This window comes from Mesitornis unicolor, unplaced genomic scaffold, assembly GCF_000695765.1.
Source record: "Mesitornis unicolor isolate BGI_N332 unplaced genomic scaffold, ASM69576v1 scaffold2518, whole genome shotgun sequence".
NCBI lineage: Eukaryota > Metazoa > Chordata > Aves > Mesitornithiformes > Mesitornithidae > Mesitornis > Mesitornis unicolor.
Window position 1 is genome coordinate 24,080 of NW_010199595.1, and position 12,230 is coordinate 36,309.

Sequence of the window (12,230 nt, forward strand, 5' to 3'; positions counted from 1 at the left end):
TCATTAAGATTATATGGAAAGATATTGTCTGGGAAAAAGTGTGAAGTAAGGATTATATGTCCTGAAAGGCAATTAGCAAGCAAAGCATCATCTGTCCTCGATGGGGTCTCTCCAGACTGGTGATATGGAGGTGGCTGTGCTCAGGTGGCTCCCAGGACACTCCGCTTTTGGTCTGAACTTCTGAACCATATCCATGGACCAGGCGCAGAGGCAGGAGCCATCAGTGAGGAGAAGGTTGTCTCCTCCCTGCCCTCCAGTGCTTCATGTGCGTGTGTCTCCATCCCAGTGGGTGCTGGTGGCAGCACGCCCTTTCTAGTGGGTTCAAGGTGCTGTGGAGCATCGCTCCTGTCATGTGTGGGCATGATCCTCAAGGAGAGTTTGGTGTTCAGCAGCTTCCTGTCACCACAGCCAAGCAGAGGTGGGAGTGATGGCTCAGCCTGCTGTTGAACACATCCCACATGGGCTCTCTCAGCATGACTTTGCTTGGCCTACATGGCGACTGGACACCCCAGGCACCAGCCACACAGTGGGAGGAGACCCAGCTCCTGGGAGAGCTGTGCCCATGGCTCACAGTTGAGCACAGCCTGTCCATGAGGGGTCACCTGTCCCCTGAGGAGCAGGTCCCTCTCTGGCCCTGTGTCTAGGTGGGCTTTCAGCCAACAAGGATCAGATCCTAGACCCAAAATGGAAGGGCAGAGGAGGGCTGAAGTGTCCCTTCCCTCTCTGTTGCTGTCCCTCCAGTGACTTCTGCTGGTTCCCATTTCCCAAGTAAGACATGAGCAGATGGGGAGGGTCAGGAGCACCAGCTCAGCCCAGAGCCCAGGAACAGCACTTTCAGCTCTCTCACTGTCACATCTGTCACCAGTGCCATTGCTCTCTCCACCTTTCCCTTGCTAAGGACAACAGCTCACTGCTTTCTGAAGAGTAACAGCCCCCAGCAGCATGGTGTAAGTATCATTACCTCACTGTCAACGTCGCTACAGCTGCAGTCCAGTGTGTCAAGTGAGGTCCCCAGTGATGGACAGGCTCCATGAAGGCTGTGAGCCCCATGGTCACCAAACTGGTCTCTGCAGCCCGGATGGGCACAGCCACCATAGCACAGGGGTAAGTCGGTGATGGGCTTTGAACCTAAGGACCCTGCTGCTCTGCATCCATCCCTGCCTTGGGTGCCCTGAGACCATGCGATGGGTGTCTCACAGGTTAGATTTAACTCACGAGGCAAAGGACTGCTGCCTCACTGGTCATTGCCACCTTAATCAAGCAGGAGCTGAGCAAGATCCACATTGGTTTCCTCCAAGAAATTGGTGCAGCCAGGTCAGATGAGGCATCTCTGCAAAGCGAACCTCCCCTGCCACCATGGCTTGCGGCAGACCACAGGGCTGCTCCTCGCCCGCCACTGTGCTACTCTCCCTCCAACCCCCTGTGGCTGTCAGCCCAAGATCAAATGGCAAGGGGCTGCAGAGGGGGCTGGGCTACCTTGCCAAGGAACAGCAGGGTGGGGATTAGGGAGGGTGAAGAGTCCTCGGCAGATCACAGCCAGACCATGCACCAAGGCCTATCTGTGCCTGCATTTCTCTCTAAAACCATGGTCCCACACACCACACCAGAAAGCCATCTTCCCTCTCGCCCAAGAGGAAGCAGAGGTTTGGAGCAACATCACCCTGGCCACTTCCTTGCACCTCCCTTCCTCAGCCGGCGCAATCCTGCTCCAGAGGAAAATGTCTGCATTTCAGTCCAAGTGCCGGTGGTTTGGACGTATCCTTTCACATCTCGAGTCTCGTGGCATTTCCTGTAAAGCATGACAAGGGTCTGCGAGCTGGCCAGGAGCACGTGCAGAGATAAATAGATGCCTACAACCGCCAGGAGGAGGATGGCTTTGCCTACGGCTTGCCAAACTGGCCCAGGGGACTTGAAGTCAATGATGAGCACGTGGAGTGCTCCAGGTGCCTTTTCTCACTCAACTCCCCCCCTGCCACCTCTGAGGAGCTGCCACAATGCAGCTGAGCGTGGCCACATGCAAAACTCATCAGGGACATCACATTTGGACAGGAAAGACCTGCAAGATCATCAGGTTCATCTGCTGGCAAGCAGCTTCATTGTGCATATACCAGATATCCCCCAGCCAGAAAGAACCCACATTCCTCAGACACGGCTGGATTACCCAAGCACCAGGGCTGCTCCGAGTTTACAGCCATCATCAGACGGTCAGAAAGATGACACGGGGAGAGAGGGTGGTCGAGCTCCAAACCTTTCCAGATGCAGCCATAACTGAATACTGTTCCCACAGCGCAGATGGTGCTCGGCCAAAGGCAGTGAAGCAGTGCTAGGTCATTGTCAAAGAGAAGACAAAAAGTGGGCATTTCTGATGCCTCATTGGATACATCCGATGGGTGCTGTGTTGTGCAGAGATGCACAAACCACGTTGAAAATTCAGTGGAATCTCACTTTGGTTTAGTTGTAATTCTGACTCATACTACTGCTGAGAATAGTAAAAAGAAAAAAATCTAAATTTTAAAATGAACGAAAAATCTTCTAAGAATAAAAATTAATTATTTCAGCCAGTGCTAACAGCTTTTAGTGGGCATATACTGCATATTTACTGACAGTGGAAACACCCAGGGAAGCTGAGTGAGCTCAAACAGCCAAATCAAGAGAGGTCTGGATTCAAATAAGTGCATCATTCTGACACAGTACTTTGACTTAGCCCCGACCAGGTCCTAACAGGGGATGTTAGCTATAGATATGGGTAATTACTGCTCATTTTTGTCATCTTACGTTCTGAATTTCAGCTTCTTGTCAATAAAAACCTTTACTGGGAAATAAAAGGCGTTTCTGTAGAAGGCATACAGCACTACCACGAAGACGCTGCCTCTCGAAGCAGTATTTTTCCTGGTATGTAAGTGATTAGCAACTGACTTGCATCCTGTTTCAGTACCACAGAGCATAGCACAAATGTTTTTAAAGTATCCAGGGAAAAGCTGGAACTTGGAAAAGCCAATGAGTGCTCCAGCCCACCCCTCCGCAGGGCGGCCGCAAAACCTACCGTGGACACAAGAAAAACCCATCAAGCTGCAACAGAGCAACCAAAATGCAATTTTTAGCATCCCCAAGGGGGAATTTAAGCTGCAGCAATGATCGCAGCCTGTGGTGCTCTGAGCAGTGTGGCTGGTGTCTGGTGGAGCAGCATGGTCAAGGGAGGGCTGTGCTCCCAAAGACTGGGTCTGGCCTAGGAATTCTAAGAAAACCACTGTTGGAGTGGGATGTGGATGAGGATCTTTCCCGAATTTATGTTTTATGTTATACCTATGCTCTTTCTTTAGGAGGTGGCACCTGGGAAGGTGGAGCAGTGTCCACATCACCCCTCTGCTCCCGGGCATCCCCAGGCTCTCGGTGCAGCGCAGAGGAAGGTCCATGTCCTGCGCGGGTGTGCTCTGCCCCTCTGCACTGCCAGCAGGGCCATGCTGGTTAATTCAGGCTGGAAGGTTCTGGCTGTCGGAAATCCATAGCCCAGACCATTACACACCTTGAAAATAAGGACTGAGGCCTTGATGTTGATCCAATGGGATACTGTGGTTGGTGCTGTAAAAATACAAATGCCGAGGGCATGAAACTGGACTCACGCTCTCAGAAGAGCGCTGGGAACTCAGTCCTGTGACTCGCTTTCCATGGTAATCAGATGGCTCCTGTGGGAAATGGAGCCTTTCAGGGCTGGGCTGCAAGGTGCAGCGTCAGGAGGAGCACAAAGACATGGGCTCCACCAGCCCCAGGGTTTCCTTCCAGCTGAAATATTCAAATTCTGAAATCTCTCTACAGCTTTCGTTTGGGTTTGTTTTTCACAGAATACATGGGAATTTCACTCAGCCATACTAAAGAAACATATTTCCCCTAAGTTAACAGCCGTAGCAACAGATTAATTTCAGTAAAACTATTAAAAAACAATGAGGGAAAAAAACCCAGAAGATACAATTTTGAATCTTTTTGTGACCTTTTGTCCCTGTTACCTGCAAGAAACAAGTGAGCCCTGCAGTGAGCACTGGCAGGGTCAGGTAGGGGCTAGGGGAGCATCTTCCCATGAGCACAGGTGGGATGGAGCCCAGGCCCACAGATCCCATTCTCTGGCTGAGAGCCAGGTGACTGGCACAGGGTTAGCCCCTACCCAGAGACAGCAACAACCAGCCAAGAGGCAAATCTCTTCAAACCTCCCAGTCGGGGCCTCAGTGGCTGCCTGCTGGGGAGTGATAGCTGCGGGGGTTCACCCTGCTGACAGCTGGAGAGGGGAACCAGCCCGTGGCTGCTACCTAGAGAAACGGCCCAGAGAAACAGCACCGCAACACGAGCAGCCACGTGGGACTTCTCAAACAGACCATTCTGTCCTTAAAAGACAAAGCACGAGTGTTCATAGCAGCTTCCTTCCCACTGCTCGTGAATACCAGCTCGCTCATTCGAAAAATAAACAAGCACATATGCTCACAAAACCCTATGGGACTGAACTGCTCCTGAAACCTAAAAAAGCTGAATTACACCAGCCTTTTTTTCTTCCTTTTAAAAAATTTTTTTATTATTATTTTTTTTACCATGAACCCATTCATCCTTCAAAAACATTCCCATTTGCAAGATTTAATGAACTGGCACAACAGACCGCTCCCCAGTTCCCAAATCGGATCCGCCACACCTGCAACCAAGAGCTGGGGAGCCAGCAGTCAGCCCCGTTTGAGACCTGCATGGTTCCTGCCACTGCCCAAGGAGCTGCAGCTCAGAGCATCCCAAAACCTTGAGTCTGAGGCGGTTCCACCAGCCCTAGGACCAACCACCCCCTGGGAGAAGTCCAGCACCCTGAGCTGAGCCCTGAGCACCCCACAGCTCAATCCCTGCTTTCCAGGGGTGCTCTAGAGAAGGACACATTTCTAACAAGAAATTTTCAAGGTGGAAGAGTGTACTTAGTTGAACATAAAAACAGTAGATATGATGGCAGAAGGAGAGAGAACTCTGGAAAACACACCACAGCTGAGCAAAATGCCCCACTTTTGTTTGCAACTCTCTGTTCTTGCAAGACTTCAGGTGAGGACACATCTTAGTGAATACCCGAGGGTGTTCAGAGGCTGCATTGCACTTGACCCCGGGCAGCTCGCAGTCATGCTGCCGGAGCTTTGAGCCATCAGATGTGGGGAGAAATGGAGCCTTCCCCTGCTCACATTGCCTGCTCCAGGTGCAGACGGCTGGTGCCTCAGTTTACCTTTGGGCTCTTCTCTTCAAGGCAGGAATTACGCTAGGGAGGAGCCACCTTTCCTTCTGGCAGGAGCTTTTCTGGAGGGATGTCTTTTCTACTGAGGGCTCTGCAGACTCCCCATAATCTCCTCTGGCCATAAGGGCAGGCACTGCCTCTTTGCCCATTGCCCTCCTGGCCAAGAGGCTCATCTGGCAAAGCCAAAGCCCCCAGTCTCCAGCTCACCGCTGCTCTGACACGGAAGTGCCAGCCCATCTTGGTGGAAGACTTACAGGAAAAAAAGCAAGCTTTTCTTCTAAGCATGATGTGTTCAGAAATTAAAAATAAAACCTTCAAAGGAAAATAAGGAGGAAAAGAAAATACAAAATTTTCAACTCTGGAAAAAAAATAGTCAAGAGATACAAACGCATCTCACTTTATTTGCACTGGCTTGTGCCAAGGAAAAGATGAAATTGTAATTCTTTAAATCGCTTAGACAAGGAAAGCTGTTTCTACTTCAACCCCAGACCTGTCTCCAGAGAAAAAAAGAGGCCACCCAGCCTGGGGCTGCCTCACCACCCCAGCCAGCAGCTGCTGGAGCAGCCCAGTGGCCCAGCTCATCGGCAGTGAGGGAAGCCGTATCCACACCAATGCATCGGCACGTCCAGTGGAGCCGAACAACAGAGCCACCAACACGCGTGGGCTCGCTTCGCAGCTTGTTCTCCACGTTCAGGGTAAAACTTCTCCCCAGAGTGGGTGCTCGCCCCCATCCATCCCTCCTTTCGGCACACACAGAGCCTTTCCAGCTAGTGCCAAGAATAGACCTCCAAAAACATACCGAACTCACACATCTCCAGGAGAGAAAGCCGCTGTTTCCTATCCTCCCGCTGGCTTTTGACTCACTCAAGCAGCGGCTGCACCCTGCTCTGAGGAGGGCAGAGGTGCAGGCAGGGCTGGCAGCACCCAGGCCTAGGTGAGGCAGTGGGCACCAAGTGCAGGGACCCACCACCTCTGAGCTGTGGCTACCAGAGATGCAGGGCCCTGCCTCCATCCCACAGGCCGTGGCAGAGCTTGGCCCTGTAATTTAGCTGTCTGAAGGCATGAGAGGAGGCAGTGCAGTGCTGGGGATGAGGGCATGACAAAGGCACAGGCAGCATGGATTTTGGGGGTGAAGGGACTCAAAGACAGAGGGAAACCCCTATCCATGGGTCCTGGCGGGGACAGACGGACAGCTGCCTCCTTGGGCTGACAAGAGGCTGGAGAATGCACTCTCACAGGAAACCAGAGGCAGGGGAGCCACCAACACCAAACCTTCTTGCCCAGAAGCAACAGTTTGAGTACAGCAGTCAGGTCATGGCAGCATACCTTCAGGTAGGAGTTTTAAAAGAACCACATCATTTGTAAAAATTTGAAGGCCACCCAGGTAAGGTGAAATTTTAACATTTGACCTCAAAGTTTATGCTCCAGATTTTAGCAGATGTATCTCACAGCTTTTACAGCTTATTTGGACAACGACATCCAGAGCAAGACATTCACAAACTCTTTGAATAGTTCAGCAAGGTTTAAACTCCTTACTGTGCACTTCTAGCAAAATACATGGGATTTTACTTGCTTTCCTTGCCCTGAAGTGCAGCTACAATCCGAGCAGCAGCAAAGCTGCTTTGAAAATTACTGTGCAGTGTCAGAGAAGAATAAACAGTAATTACATTAGAGAGACTTCTGAAGACTGATTTTGCCAGAATTTTGTTTGTAATCTTAGCAGAGTTTATAGCACCTTTAAAAACATTTCAGGTTTGAGTTTCCAAAACGTACCGCACCAAAAATAACTTACGGCAAGACGACGGCTGGTGACCCCCATGGTCAGCACACCAAGTTGACTCAAGCACCAAAGCACGGTAATTTAACAAAACATTTTCATCCCCACCCCACCCCTGCTCCCCTCATACCTGGACCTTGCTAAGCTGCCAGGTCCCAGCCAGTCCCCGCACAGGGCAGCAGCTGAGGATCTGCACCAGCCACCACTCCAGGTCTGAGCGCTCAGGACTGAACTGGAGCAACTCATGAACCACGCAGCAGCAGCAGCAACTTCTCAAAGCTGTTTAAAAGCGAAATTAACTCGCAGATAAAACTACTGACAGAGGACCTGACTACTAAGACCAGGGGATAGAGGACAAAGACGAGAACTTTGAACCACTCATCCTCATTAGTCACTGCTTGTTAGCTAAAGACAACCCAAGAAAAGCAGCTTTTCTTGAGACAGAGCTAGCACTGGAAGTCCCTTCCTCTGCGCAGGGCTCACCCAGGTCGCTTTAGCAGCCAAGGAAACAGGTAGTACTTTAAAATTCTGCCTGCATTCTTGAAAAAGTAAGAAAAAAAATCCTCCTGTGGTGTTTCTGCTGCTGCGTGCCATGGAAGCGCTGCAGCAAGGCGGAGCAGCATCGTGTCTCAGACGGCTGAGCCAGCTCACGGCTCTGCCTTCTGTGTCCTCCCCAGTCCGTGCTGCGATAAAGAGGACGGTAAAAACCACCTCGGCGCTGCACTGCCTGTGCTGGGCCCCTGTGGACAAGCTGTGGATCTGGGCCACTTTGACCCAGTAACCTCGTGCCTTACGCCGGGCACTGCTGTCTGGGGACAGGCACCCACGGAGTCAGCACCAGCGGCAACAGCCACCAGCAGGAGCTGAGTCAGCAGAACTGCGTGCTGCACCGGCACCAACCAACGCGCAACACCCACAGTCGGTGCGACGACGTTATTTATCCATTTCTTTGACAAATTAAGTTCAAACTTCTTTTTTATTAAGCACATTCCACAGTACAAAGCTTTAGATCATGAACGATATCTGTACAATTTAACAGTTTCAAGAAGCTGTTCATACACCAACTTTCCAAACAGATAATTGGCAAACATAATTACAAGTTAGAATTAGACTATCCCAGTGCTTTGAAACATTAATATAGCAGTAATGTACAGTTGCTCAGTCATGGTTAGCAAAACAAAGTCCAGGGTGCAGCCAGGATCACTACCATTAATCCCAGGAGTCAAGTTCCTCGGGTGCCAATCACAAAAGTCCACTGCTATGTTACACAAAGCACAAAGTTTAGACTGCATGTTCAAATACCATTATCTCCCAAGGAAAAACATGAATTTAAATCTTACACATGCATTTAAAAAAAGGACTCCATTCTTCGGAAACAAATGTATTTTTCTTCAGGGCTGTGACAGAATTGTCTTTTTTAAACAGTTTAATATTAAAGCTATTAGATGAGAAGGGTAAAGTAAGACACTTTCACAATCTACTGTCAAGCTCACCAAAAAGTGATCTCATGGACGCTTAGGAGCGTGTTTTTTAATCTTCTGTACCTCATCACATTTGGTCATCTCGATGAAATGAATATCGTTGTAGTAACACATAAATGGGAGTTTAACTTAAACACTGATCCCAACACCTCTCTCAATGTGAAGGGGGAAGAGGAGAAAACCTTAGGTCGTGCTTCTGCAACGCTTCAGTAAAGCCTTGACGTACGCTTTCTCTGCGAAGACGTGTCTAACCACGGCCTCTCTGCCGGCTCGCGACCCTCGGCAAGCAGACTTCCCCGAACCTTCCAGATCGTAACAGGGAAAAAACGCGCTGCCGGAGGACAAAAATACACAGCGGACAAAGGATCAACGGAATGGCAATATGTTTCTGTGCCAGCACACATCTTCCCCAGGAAAATGGGTGGATTTCACACTGAGCTCGACTGAAGCATGAAAGGAAAGCCACTGACAGGCATAGTCACACATGGCTAATGCAGATAAAATAGTCATGTTTGCATTTATCCGTGTCTCATTCTGACATAAGAAAAATGCAGTCGCATTTATATGACCACATAAATTAGAGGGGAGACTATGACAACGTAAGAAGAAACTACTGAGACTTCCTAATGAAAGCAAGTTAACGAAGAGGAATCATGACCAGGACATCGCAACACGGTCACAGGTGACAGCTATGGAAAAGAAAACCATCACGGTAACCAGAGAGTTGACTTGATGGGACCTCCACTCCACCGTAAGGAAGAGTTACAAATCAAACATAAATAAATTTAACTTTGGCCCATGGCAACTTCTCAGTTGAGCAGCCAAACTAATGCTAAAGAAGGACAACAGCGGGCGTGTGTGAGGACCCGCTGGTGTTCAAAGAAAGACTCCGTAAATACTGCGGCACAAAATTATAAGATACAGAACATAAATTAAACATTTATAATTTTTAAAAAGTTTAGAAATTACATTTTAAAATATGTAGTTCCCCTTAAAAAAAAAATCCTAACGAATACTGAAAACCTCCTTGCGCAGAGAAAACGTCTCCGTAACTCGTATGAACCCCTACAGTGCCAGTAGTTAGAGCATCCTGCTGCCAAGTGCTACCACATTCTGTGTTAGTGTGTAGTGTCAGGAAATCCTGACTCCCAGCACCCGGAGGTTACGCTGTTATGTACATTATATCTACATGCTTATACAGTATTTGAAATGAGGCAAGCACACATGGAAAGGTTTTACTATACCAAACATTAGGAAGCGTAGGACGGCTGTAGTACAGAGCACAGTTAAAAGGAAAAGACAGTGCTATACAACTAGTTTAGATAACCTAGCCTGAATTACAGGTAATCTTTAATTTAAAAGAAATTATTGGTGCAGAAACAAGTAAACTGTAATCCAAAAATATTACTGAGCAATTCAGAAATATTTCTAAGAGTCCAATGTACACTCCTATCAAACAAAACAGGCTCTGAATCTGTCATGAGAGTAAAGTCTAAAGGACAATGGTGACTTTGAAAGCAAAGCTCTGTACATTCTGGGTATGTGTTTGGCACCCAAATTTCATTGGAGAATGTTTGTTTTGTTTTGTTTTTCTTTAAAGTCAGACAAAAGTGCAAAGCAATATAAATTAGGCCAAGTCCTTTCTTGACTTCCGATTTATTTCTGAAAAACAAACCATCAGAGTTCAGTTTCTACGGACAATTTACATGTGAAGCTTTGGATTTCTCATTGCAGGGAAGGATAGGCTTCTGAAATTCATCTACTCGAAGTCAGTGAATTTGTAGTAAATTCAAAGACGACCACTGAGAGCAGGAAAGATTAAGAAATTTAGATATAGATTTGTGCTGCTTTGCATCTACACAGCATCTAGAACCAATTCTGACTTTAGCTGTCAATCAACATCTTCAGGCATGTAGTAGCCAAAAATCCAGTAGTTCAAGACTGTGAAACCCTGAAAAAGACAAAAGACAAGCTGAACTGACAGAAGATACAAAGCAAAAAGCAACATCTGGAGACATCTGGAGGAGGTTAGGCCCACACCATCTTTCACACTGAAAACTGAAAGGGTAAAAGAGCCACAAGGAGTGCGACACTTCTGCAACACAGTCCCTCTGCGCTAGACGTCCTTCCTGCCAGGAGAGATGCACCTCCACAGGACAATGCCTGCCTTGCAGAACATGCTCTGAAGTCAGCTGAAGGAAGAGGCAGACCCTCAGCAGCACTAGTCCCTGGGGGGGGGTCACCTCTAGGTTGGCACGTAGGAGGAATCAAAACCCCTTCTGGGGACTAGCAGGCGAGCCACCACCTACTCCCTCTCACTAAACGCTGCCTACTAAAGCAGTGACCTACAGACAACTGTGAGAAAATATTCCTTTCTACTCCACAGTGCAGAGGAGCAAGCTTTGCACAGGATACAGAGTTTGGCTGCTTTAATACATGAGTTTTTAAGAAAACAGACAAAAAAAACCTCATGTACTTTTATATTTTGGTTACCTTTTCCAGCCACATAACTCCATTATTAACTTGTAAACAGTGCACGTTCTTAGTGCAATTAAATCTGAACTTTGATTTCACCTGCGACTTCCCCAAATGATTTTTACGGACTAAGGAAAACTACCCTCTTCTGATATGAAATTCCCATGAAAGGTTAAAACATTCTTAGATACTTCCCCTTGACTTCCCTTCCCCCAGGCCAAGGCCTAGTGCTTAATATAAGAATATTAGACTATCATATGGTAACAATTTTTATCATGTTACAATAAACAACAGGAATTCAACAGAAAGCAATAAAACTCTCACAGCCAACTGCCAGGACTGTCAAAAATGATCCGCTTTGAAGAGGCATAACATTGCAAGCCTTGTAAAAAAGTGTACCGGGCTGCTTCAAAATTCAGAAAACTATAATGTCTAAAAGCATATAAAACTGTTTCATTAAATGCCATAATGAAATATTAGCTGTTTGACCATAATTTTATGTTGATTTATGGTTTCTGGATTCTGAATTCAGACAAACCTGTCAAAAAGTGACATCCCAGCATCTCTCCTATATAGGAAATAATTATTAAGAGACTGTCATTACCAGCACCAACAACTCCCAGGATATGGAGGTCTGCGTGGTTTCAGTGGTGAGTCATGGGACAAGTCAGACATAAGCTGTGCAAAACTGTCAAGTGTGCAGAATTTGAAAGGAAGAACACGCTGCCAAAGGCATTTCATATTTCACTGACAAATCGCAGTGACAGCGGGTCTTGTTGGCCACATGTGGCAAGAGAGAAAAGTAAGACACACCAGCTTATTGCTGGTCAAGCGTATTGATATAAGTGTTATTCATCTCCTGATTTCTTTCGTGCTTGAGACACGCTATGTATAGCTTTTACATGAATCAAAACTCGTAAGAGAAGCCAGTCAGGCAACTCAGTCTAACAATGGCAACCTTTTTGCTTTGACCCTCTGTGAAACCTGACGAGCCACCAGATCTCAGTGTCTCATCCAGAGAGGACATGATCGTGCTTTTTTTTTTTTAAAATCAGGAGGAGTTCAGTTAGTAGGAAAGGCAGCCAACACTTTCCTGGGGAGGGCTTGCAGGTGGAAGAAAACTGATTTTTAAGAACCAGAATCTCAAAGCAGCTCGGTGTGTCTTCACAAGGGAAGGTATTTCCTAGCCAGAAGCAGAGATTCTACAGGAGTGGAAAAACCTGAGGAACTCATTGCCACAGCAGGATAAAGTATA

The 12,230-nt window shown here is 47.6% G+C and overlaps 1 protein-coding gene across 1 annotated transcript in view; it reads right to left on the bottom strand.

The window, feature by feature from the left end:
* Positions 1 to 7,979: 7,979 nt before the first annotated feature.
* Positions 7,980 to 12,230, bottom strand: part of FBXW11 (F-box and WD repeat domain containing 11) — a 35,343-nt gene continuing 31,092 nt past the window's right edge. The window contains exon 12 of the mRNA XM_010189483.1: positions 7,980 to 10,451. The gene's annotated coding sequence lies outside the window, so the exon portion shown is untranslated. The remainder of the gene's footprint in view (positions 10,452 to 12,230) is intronic.